We start from the raw sequence: 11,623 nt of genomic DNA, 5'->3' as shown, positions 1-11,623 counted from the left end.
TACCCTATCAAAGAGTAGACAGAGCAAGGAATGTCACAAACTATACCTATCCAGATATATCAAAACTAAACAATTTCTTTTATCTGTAAATACCAAGTTTTTTGGTAATGCATGTAAATTTCATCAAGTGATTAAAACAAATGTGATATTTTTAAACCAAAATTTTCGGCAGAGTTTCCTCTATTTCATTAGCACTTTAACCTGTAATACATATGAAAATCACACTTATAATTACACTAACAACTGTCATTTGATATCTTACTATTCTTTGATTACATAACCTTTACAACTCACTCTATTAAATATGTACTTGCCAAAATATAATTGTACTATGACTCAAAGACTCAAAACTACCAGCTATGATAATAGCCTTGATATCTGATGTAGACCTCTGATGAACTCCGCGTATCTACTTTATCTACAACCTGTGTGAGGTAAAAATCAACACGCTGAGCTAATGCTCAGTGGGTGATAGAAAACAAATAACAGAATAAAACAAACAAGTTCATATATATAGATAATCAAGTAAACAATTACAAACTAGTAGATGCAAACATGTTAACATTCACCAATAAGTTCACAAAATCAAGTATCAAACTTAATTAAGATCTTAGCCCTTATAAACACATAGTAGGATCGACTAGGTAGATAAGGAGTTATAACGATAGGCACAGGGTGCCGAACGGTAGGCTCAGAGGCCAAAACTGTGATAGCAGGGCTCTGTGGCTATGCTTATGAGGTACCAGTTATGTAACCTCAAATATACATCATGTATCGGTAGCAGTACTGTGAACTCTGTATGTTTATATGGCATGCCATACCCTTAAGCTAACCTCGACTCCTATTACGTTTACCAGGGCCAAGTATCATTAATTCAATGTAATTGCATATCAATTGAAGCTATTTGAATTCATTTTCAAAGTACATATATATCATATGTCAAAGTCAACAAGATGAGAAATTCATGACAAATGGTGCAAAACTTTATTGACTTAGCATTCCAATACAGGAAATTGCATTCTGCCATATATTGCATAAACTTTTCAAACCATTTAAAGTCACAATCTGACTTCAGTTTCTTCATAACAAATGTACATCTGTGTCTTATCTTTCCAACAAGGTATAATTCATGCAATTCTGATCACCCTATCTTAAGTTATGAATTTTTCTTTACAAGCTGCTCAATAAGGTCTTAACCAGTCCAGTATTGGTACTTGTTTATAGTATTACAAAACTTATCAGTTTCATATATTTCCATACAAATTCAAGCTTAAGTGTCTTCTAAAAAGTTTTAGGTATACGTTTTAGGATTCATTTGGCACTGGTCTTAACAAATTTCATTAAGTACATAATTAGTTATGGTATAACCAATACACACTGTTCCGGATACACTAACTCTGTATCCAGTTTAGGTTCACTTGAAATTTTCATTATCTTACCTACAAATTCAGTATTTAGTCAATTCATAAAAGTTTTATATCTTTGTCTTAGCTTTCATTTGGTATATCTTAGGCCTAATTTCAATAAACACACAATAAGTTATGAAGTTGTCAACAGAAGCTGCCCTGTTACAACCTATTCTGCCAGGTTTGCACTTTTAGCTCTTATGTTAAATTTCTTTACTCAAAGCCTTTCAAACATCATTTTAGCATTCATATAACATATTTATACAATCAAAGAAACATTTTCAGCAAGTAAAATCAACCCCTAATTTCACTTATTCATGGCAGAATCAAAGGAAAACAGAAAATGATACAAACACCAAACCTTTCTTGAATTCCTCTTTCTTTTCCTCTTCTATTCTCTAGCTATCTCCTTTCCCTTTGATGTTCCTTCACCTAGGTCAATTTATATCTTAGAAAAGGATTGAATAAACTATAAATTAAAGCTTTATAATTCAAATCCATGCATGAAGAAATGAGAAGATGTTATTTCCTACACCTTTCTAAGCTTACCTTTGACTTTCAAGCTTGGTGTCTATGGAACCCTAAACTTTTCTTCTTCAATTCTTTCACTATATGGCTGTTCCTTTAGCTCTTGGTCTTAGGGTAAATTTTGGTTAAAGGAAGAAGTTATTTTGGTAAGGTTTTGGCTTGGCTTTGGTGGGAGAAAGAAAAGCAAATTTTTCTTCTTTGAAATTGGATGACCTACGGCAACATGGACAAAGGAAGAAGACAATCCCTTTTCTTTCTTTTGCATTGTCATTTCATTCATGGATAGCTAGGTGACACATGGAAAGGTAAACTGAATTTTATGTTTTAACTTTCCATATTTACATTTTGACCTACTAAACTCTTTACCATGTTTCAATTTAGTTTTCAAACTTTCAATAATCATAGATTGACCTACTAAACTATACACTTAGCCTTTAGAAGCCCTTTTCACTTAAGCAAGCATGACGGATTTAAACAAGCACCTCAAGCAAGCATGTCGGAAAACCCTAAGCACCTCCCGAAAGTGACTCGTTCCCGACTCGCTAATCACACTGTCTGCTTTATTTCTGGATATGTCCGTTTCTTTATTTGAGTTTTCTATGATTCAGTTATTAGCATATTAGAGTTAAGCTAGCACCTCCCCTAAGTAGCTCGGAGTAAGCTAGCACCTCCCCTAATGCCACTTACTCTAGTAGAGAAATAGTTTAACTCATACCTAATGATGGCACTACTCTAGCTATGGGTTTGAGGATGTTACACATACACGAGCAAGATGCTTCAAGTTAATCGATTATCCAGAATGGTTCAAGAATAAGAATAAGAACTTCACCAATCTAGGGACCTTCAAACCAAAATATGCAGCTTACATGTCACATATCGAAGGTCACAATACAGGATCGATCCCAAAAACACCAATAGCTGACACTAGATTAGTCACCGCTGAATTGAACAAAATGAAAGAAGTTAATGCAAAGCTTGAGCTATTGCAGCAAGAGATGAGCAGGCTAATCAAAAGTAAAGTAGTTGCTACAGTAAATACCGTCAATTCACACTCAGCCTATACTTATCATCCATCTGATTGTTCTGGTAATAACCTCAACCTTTACTATCTCAATCATAAAATTTCTTCTTCAGTCTTTGCTTGTTGCACTGTGATAACTGGAACAAAGGTATGCATTATTGACACTGATGCATCTGATCATGTCACACCACATAAACACCATATGATGTCTATTTGTTCTGTTTCTGCACCAATAACTGTGCATTTACCAAATGGCTCTTCCACACAAGTCTCATACACTAACACTATTGCATTACATACACGCATGAAGTAATTGATGTTCTCCTTGTTCCTGATTTTACCATGAATCTTTTATCTGTATCCAAAGTGCTTAAAGACACTAATTTGACATTATAATTTTATTCATTTTGTTGCTTCTTTTAGGACCAGAAGATTAGATCTATTATAGCTATTGAAAGAATAATTAGTGGATTATATATTTTAGATAATAATAGTTTTTTTTAATTCCACTATTCAGTCTTATATTGATTCTGTTTGTAATATAATTGCTTCAAATCTCATTGTAAATCCTATTGAATTTCATAATTGTAATAAAAAGTTGCTTCTCTTACAAATTTTATAACAAAGGTTCTCTTTTCTGTTCTTCATGCTAGACTAGGGCACTCTTCTTGTCATAAAATGTCTCATATACCTATTTTTAAGCAATTTGTTGATGCTAATCACATGCATGCTTTGTATCATCTAACTAAAATGTCTAGGCTACCTTTTCATAACAGTAACAGTATCACTGTTAATCTTTTTGACCTTATTCATATGGACTTATGGGGACTTTTTTTTTGTTCATCCTATCATTGATGCTAGATTTTTTTTTTTAATCATTGTTAATGATAAAACTAGAAAAATATAGACCTATATGCTTAAATTTAAAGACCAAACATATACTGTTCTAACCTCCTCCCTTCAATATGTCATTCCATAGTTTGACACAACCATTAAAACTATCAAATCTGATAATAGAGGATAATTTCTTAATAAAAAGTGTGCATCCTTATTTTCTTCTCATGAAATTGTTCATTAAACCACTTGCCCTTATACACCTCAACAAAATGGCATAGTAGAAATTAAATATAAACATATTCTCAATATAGCTTGGGCCATTCAATTCCAAGCTCAATTTCCAAAAACTTAATGGTCTGAATGTATTTTGGCAACTACTTACATTCTTAACAGTATACCAGTCAAAACTTTAGGTTGGTTAACTCCTTTTGAAGCCTTATTTCACAAGCCACCTACTTATAATCACATAAGAACTATTGGTTGTCTATACTTTGCTGTCAATCACAATCGTAAGAAAGATAAATTTGATCCTAGATTTGCCAAATGCATTCTCCTTGGATACTTTAACACTCAAAAGGGATATAGACTACAAAATTTAGACACAAAATAAATTTTTGTTAGCAGAGATATTCTTTTCCATGAGTCTATTTCCCCTTTTCAAAAGCATTCTTCTTAGAAGCCTTCTGTTTCGGTTCCAATTCTCCCCATGAGTTTACCTGATGATACCTCGAGTTCTTTTTCTAGTTTTGATCAGATTCCCACATAGTCTAATTGTGTCTCCCATCACATTCAGAAGAAAGGATCATTCCTCCTCTCCTACCTTTAAGAAAGAGCACTAGAACACATAATAAACCATCTTGAATGCAAGATTTTATTGTAAATCACTTATCTACTGCTTCTAATCTTGATTTGTCCATTAACTTTACACCTTCACATTATACTTACCTCAACACAATCTCTCACATTCAAGAACCTTGTACTTAAACTCAAGTTTCAGTTGATCCTAATTGGGTTGAGGCAATGCATTGTGAGCTTTTAGCTCTTGAAAAAAAAAATGGAACATGGGTGCTTACCAACCTCGGCAAAAAGGTCATTGGTTCAAAATGGTTTTACAAGATTAAGAGTAAGCCTAATGGGGTGGGAGATAATAGATATAAGGCTCATTTAGTGGCCAAGGGACATAATCAAGTGGAGGGATTACATTTTCAACATAGATTTTCTCCTGTAGCCAAGATCGTTACCATTCGAATTTTTATTTAGATTTTCTCCTGTAGCCAAAATTGCTATCATTCAAATTTTTATTTCTTTAGCTACATCTAAACATTGGCCTATTTTCTAGTTTGACGTCGATAATGTTTTTCTACATCAAAATTTTATTTCTTTAGCTACATCTAAATATTGGCCTATTTTTTAGTTTGACGTCGATAATGTTTTTCTACATGGTTTCTTGGAAGAGGAAGTATACATGCAGCCCTTGCAGGTTATTTAAAAGCTAGTCCAGGTCAAGTTTGCTTGTTGAAAAGGTCGCTTTATAGTTTAAGACAGTGGAACTTGGAATTAACATCCTTCCTACAGTCTTTGGATTTTAGCCAGTCAATATATGACAATTGTCTTTTCACGAGGGATGCTAATGGTACCTTTACTGTTATGCTTATCTATGTAGATGATGTAATCATAACTAGTACCTCTATTTCTGTCATCGATCAAATTAAATGTGCACTACATTGTGAATTTACTATCAAAGATCTTGGACATTTGAAATATTTCCTTAGTTTAGAAATCACCAGGTCTGCTTCTAGCACCCTTATCAGTCAGAAAAAGTTTATTCTTAATGTGTTAAGTGATACCTGCATGTTACATGCTAAGAGTGCCTCCACTCCTGTACCTAAGTATTTGAATCTTGATCCTTCTACTGGTGATTTACTTTCTGAACCTGATAAATATAAGAGACTAATTGACAGATTGTTATACATTAACATTACTAGGCCAGACATTAGCTTTACTATTCATTACCTGAGTTAATTTATGTCTAGTTCTAGAAAAACACATTGGGATGCCACTTGCCATATTTTAAGATATTTTCATACATGTCCAAGTAGAGAATTATATTTTTCTGCTACATCTAACTTGTCTCATCTTTGAGCTTAATGTAATGCAGATTGGGCCACTTATTCTTTTTCTAGGCAATTTGTTAATGAATTTTGTGTTTTTTTAGGAACTCTCTTATTAGTTGGAAAACCAAAAAATAGAAATTAGTTTCTAAACCTTCTACCAAAGCAGAGTATCGAAGCATGGGAGCATTGTGTATGAACTTTTATGAATTTCATATATAGTCAAAGATTTACGAGTTAAATGTACAATTTCCTAATTCTTTGCAATATGATAACCAAACAGCTATAGCTAACAACTTTGTTTTCCATGAGAGAACTAAGTATCTTGATATTGATTGTTACTTGGTCCAGAAACAGCTGCAAAAAGATTTTGTTGCTCCTATCCACGTATTATCAACTTATGCAGATGTCTTCACTAAATCATTGCCCTCTACAATTCCAATTTTTTTTTATCTCCAAATTGCATCTAATTGCTTTACCTCGATCCAACTTAAGGGGATATTAGTATATAGCATTAGATGGTTAGTTAAGTAGGTTCTAGTAGATTCCTTAGGTTCTAGTGTATTCTTGTAATTTGTAATTTCCTTTATATCTGGATGTCCTATAAATAGATGTATTGTACATACATTAAATGTACCTTTTACTCTACAATACTCATTATAGTAGAGTATTTTTCATCAAACTAAGACCATCTTTTCATTTAACCAACTCTAAACCCAATAGCTTGCAGTTTTCTACATGAAAAACTCCACCAGTTAATATACTAGAGAGGGAGAGGGTGAGAGAAAATCATGTTTATTGCTATAATCAATTTTACAAGCAAAGAAAACAATTCTTTTTCCGCAGCAAGAAATTTACACACAACAGGAACTTGCACAAAGCTCTATTACAGGGTAAGCTACAAAGCTTTAAGGTTGGAAAAGAAATCTTGGAAAAGAGAAAAACTTTACTTAAAAAATGTGGGGCTAAAGTGGACCTTTGGTACACAGTTGAAGAATGATACACCTGTTTAATTGGCCACTCCAAGTTTTTGAGATGGCTTTTGTAGTATAGCTTCTTTCTGCAAAGATTACACACAGCCTTCACTCTTGATTTGGTCGGAATAGGCTTACCCTCCATTCACATTCTCTTCGTTCCAAGATGAATCCACCGAAAGAAGTTGATACTCGTCGGGTTTCAGGGACAAAGCAAAATCGGGCAATGTCGGTGCTGTCTCCATTATTCTTCAGTCATCACCGCCAAAACACAGGTTTCAGGATTGTTTCAACGTTACAATTATTATCAAAGCAAATTTGAAGATAAATAAATCAGAAGAAAGCAAACTCAACTTTTGAAAGTACCACTTACTTTTCATGAGAATAGAGATCGCGATTTATCCGTACCTTGCTAGAAGTATCTTTTGGAATTTTCTTAGAGAGATATTTCACTGTTCCCCAAAGCGGTGGATTTCTGCACCAGAACAGTATTTAGACAAGAAAATTTATGCATGATCTTTTGCTTCAAGTGGTATTAGTCAATTTATGCGTACAATCCTCAGGATTCACATTTAGAAGCTGTACTTCGTACCTTAAGTTATCTGAAATCAGCTCCAAGGGACTGTTGCTTGCCAAACATGGTCATCTAAAAGTAGAAGGCTATATAGATGCAAATTAAGGTGGATCTGCATAGGGTTATTGCACATTTTTCAATGGAAATCTAGACACATGGAGAAGCAAGAAGCAAAACATAGTGACAAGATCAAGTACAAAGGCTAAATACAGAGTCATGGCTCAAGGTGTTTGTGAACTTCTATGGATTCAGAGATCAATACAGGAGCTAGAATTGCTGGATTTAAAAAAAAAAAAAGTGTCCTTATACTGCAATAATAAGACTGCCATTAGCATTGCCCAACAATCTAGTTCAGCATGATTAAACAACACACATAAAAATTCAATCAATATTTCATCAAAGAGAAACTAAATAGTGGAGTTTCGGATATTGCTTGTGTGATTTATGGAATCAGTTGATTGATATTTTCATTAAGGGAATCAATAGCAAATATTTCCATAATTTAGTTTGCAACATGGGACATGAGATATTTCCTAAGGTTCCTAAAAGGTTGTAAAAGAAACGTTTATATTTTTTGTATATCCTAATTTCCTAATTTAGAATATTACTATATTAGAATTATTGTATAAATATACTGCCTTGTAACTTTCAGAATTAAGACAATAAGCATTATTCAGTTCAATCTCTGACTTCTTTGTCGATGATATTCATTAAACATACAAGACAATAATGATTTAAAAAATCTATCAAACTTACATTTGACATCACTTCTCTTCCTTTGTTTCACTCCCTAAACAAACACTGTTTTCATGAATATGAAAAGATCGTTGAATTTCAAACAATATCCGCATATTCAATACATGAGATATAGACATATAGTCTACTATATGAATGACAAGCTCCCTTTTCTTTGCACAATAAACAACCATCTTTATTACAGAAAAAACCTAACTATCTAGACATTGAAACAAGCCATACAATGAAATCTTTACTAGTGGCAGAGCTTTTGAGTCAAGCTACAGAGGAAAAACCAAACCAAACCAAACCAAAAAAGAAAAAAAAAGGCAAAAAACAGAACAAGGATATTCAAGCATAAATTCAAATAGTGACCGAAACTGGGAACAGAACTGACAAAATCAAAGTCATATATAGTGAGCACATAATTGTCCTCTTGGTTTGGACTAGCCTTTTGTTTCAACCTTAACCTTCCAACAAAGCCCACATGCAAACTTTCCAGTTTACATACATCAAATAATGCCTTGCAAGCATGTGAAGCAAATCATACAAATTTACATTGAAGAATTTATATTCAAAACTATGTAGAATCAAGCTAGGTATATAAACTTTCTCTGTTTCTCAAATGTGACTTCTGGGCATGATTCATATAATTATTTGTTTTTGTCTTCAAGTGAGACAGAAATTAATATAAAATAGTATTCAGCAGCTGGATTTGTTTAATTGTTTTGTCTAGATTATGATGCTTGTGTTGAAGAACTTTGGAGTTTTCAACTATTATTTTGCATGTAAATCAAATCAAACTCTGTATCCAAGTACTTTTCAAATTGTATTGCCAGCTCATAACTGAAGTGAGATGCCTACATCTGCATTGTGCCTTGATGCTCTAGCTTGTCAGAAGTTATACATATTATTATACTACAAAATCCATGTACTTTCAATTTCTTCACCAATACAGATAACCATATTCAACTTAGAAAAAAGAATGGTCTCCATGTTTATATATGTGCAAATAACAGCAATCTAATTTGAAATATATGCATCATTGATCTTAAAAATGGACAAGAAAATGAAGAAATTATGCAACTGTAAATAAGGGCAGAAACAATTACACTAAAAAAGGGCAGAAAGATTGTAAGAGGAAGAATCAAATTTCTTCAAAATAGAAGATTGAGAAGAATTTCTATCATCAAAAGATTAAAAAAGGGATTCACATAACTTGATAGCAAATTGTAAGTGATTCTTTTACTGTCTTCTGGTCAGGTTTTGCAGATTACCACAAAGCAAGGAAGAAGAGCTCTGGGATTTAGAAGATACAGCTCCTCAATATTTGAGTAGAGACCAACTTTTCCTGCTAATGAATCAAACCCTGTTTGGTCAGATATTTCTTGTATATTATCCAAAGGCTTATGAACTCTCCCAGCTATTACTCTGCATACTATCAAAGCTTTCCTTACAGATGGGTCTTGTTCAAAGATTTCAATAGACTCAAAAGCTCTGCCACTAGTAGAAGTTGTAAATACTCCAAAATAATTTTAAAAAATTTATTAATTAATTTTTTAATTTTTTAAAAAAATCTAATAATTAATCTCTTTATATTCAAAAAATTTTAAATTTTTTTATAATATTTAAAAATTAAAATTAATAGAAAAATTAATTAATAAATTTTTTAAAATATTAAAAATAATTTAATATATTTTTTAAAATTTATAAATCAATTAATAAATTTTTATATTAAAATGTGGTAAGAATAATTTTATTTTTTTAAAAAAAATAATTAAACACTGTCATATTTTATAGATATACGGTAATTTTTACTCTAATTTAAAAAAATTTATTTTTTAAATTCTAGTATAAATATAGTTTTTTTTTATTGGACAAAAGCTCAATAATTGACCCCTGCACTTGCCCACAACTGAAGTGGATATATACGTCGTCTTTAATAATTAAAACTGATTGATTTTCTATTTGTGGAGCCCACTATAATAGACCTCTGCACTTACCATAACTTTTCTTCTTTTCTTTTCTTTTCTTTTATGATAATGGACTCATAACTTATATATGTGGTCTTTAATAATTAAAATTGATTGATTATTTATTTGTGGAGCCCACTGTCATAGACCTCCGCACTTTCCATAACTTTTCTTCTTTTCTTTTATGATAATGGACTCACAACCTTTTTTTTTTTTTTTCTTTCCTTCTTTTCTTTTATTTTTCTTTTTTACTTTTGAATTTATGATTATTGAATTAATTACATTTATCAATAAGAGATAATAGCAAAATAATTTTAATCCCGTTTTAATATATATATTCCACTTAAATTTATATATATCATATTACTAAATTGAAAAATTTTTCTATACAAATTTACTTTAATTTAATAATTATATTCTAAATTTTTCTATACAAATTTACTCAAAATTAGTGTTCTGATTCAATATAATTTTTTAATTTTAATTTAGTTTATTTATAAATTCCGACACATTTTTAAAAACTAATAACTTACTTTTCAACACATTTTTATATTAATAAATATAATTTTTGTGAATTATTTAAGTTATAGTACCGTGTGATACTGTTCTAAAAAATCAAGAATATCTTACTTTTTATTTGTAAAAAGCTAATATCAATTAACTCAAACGAATGGATTAATAGAAGAAAATAAATAAGTAATAAATTAGATTAAAAGTAGCTATTTTTGATAAACTAAATTGGTTGTTATTTTAATTTTATCGTATAGATATAATAAGTATGACTAATTTTTTAAATAAAAAAATGTGATTCTTGATTTTTTAGAGGTAATATCATTAATACTCATAATCTATAATGATGCATGAATTATATTATAAATGCAAAAGGTGTTAGAGAAAGTGAGTTACCTATTCATAATATATGTCATTTAAAATTATAAATAAATTGAATCAAAATTAAAAAATTAATCCTAACAAAATTAAAACTAATTTTGGATATTTGTTAAAGAAAAAAACAAAGTTTAGAGTAATAATAGCTGAAATTGGTAAAATTTAAATTTTTTATAATTATATTAAAATATTAATATAAAATATTGATTAAATGATGACGAAATGTTTTTATTAAATTTAATTGTTTAATTTAATAATATAATATAAATAAATTTAGATGGTTAGTATATAATGTTTCGAGAAGATATTGATACTAATTTGGAACTTTAAGGAAAGAGAGGAAAATTGCTGAGAGTTTGTGAGAGAATACAATTTTGGGTTTGAAACTCTTTCTCTATTTTGTGACCAAATTTTTTAATGGAAAGTAAATAGAAATTAAATGAAAGGATTAAATTATTAATCAAACAAAAAAAAAGGAATGTTTTAATGAGTTTGGAAAAATATAAGATTAATTTATAAATAATGATAATATTTAAAGATAAAATTGTAAATTTTTTTGTTTTTAAAAGTAGTATT

General features: G+C 30.6%; 1 long non-coding RNA gene across 6 annotated transcripts; it reads right to left on the bottom strand.

Moving 5' to 3' along the window:
• Positions 1 to 248: 248 nt before the first annotated feature.
• On the bottom strand, positions 249 to 9,709 carry LOC110608237. 6 transcript variants are annotated; one of them, XR_006349110.1, is made up of 7 exons: positions 7,470 to 9,709; positions 7,286 to 7,352; positions 6,854 to 7,126; positions 2,974 to 3,092; positions 2,801 to 2,873; positions 1,768 to 1,838; positions 249 to 425 (listed from the first exon to the last, which is right to left on the bottom strand). It is a non-coding gene; the product is annotated as an uncharacterized LOC110608237 (long non-coding RNA). The 6 variants fall into 6 exon arrangements; XR_006349111.1 differs by lacking the exon at positions 2,974 to 3,092; XR_006349109.1 differs by lacking the exons at positions 2,801 to 2,873; positions 2,974 to 3,092.
• Positions 9,710 to 11,623: the final 1,914 nt, after the last annotated feature.

This window comes from Manihot esculenta, chromosome 2 (assembly GCF_001659605.2).
Source record: "Manihot esculenta cultivar AM560-2 chromosome 2, M.esculenta_v8, whole genome shotgun sequence".
Lineage (NCBI taxonomy): Eukaryota > Viridiplantae > Streptophyta > Magnoliopsida > Malpighiales > Euphorbiaceae > Manihot > Manihot esculenta.
Note: the sequence above shows the minus strand (reverse complement) of the source record. Positions and strands in the feature narration are given on the sequence as shown.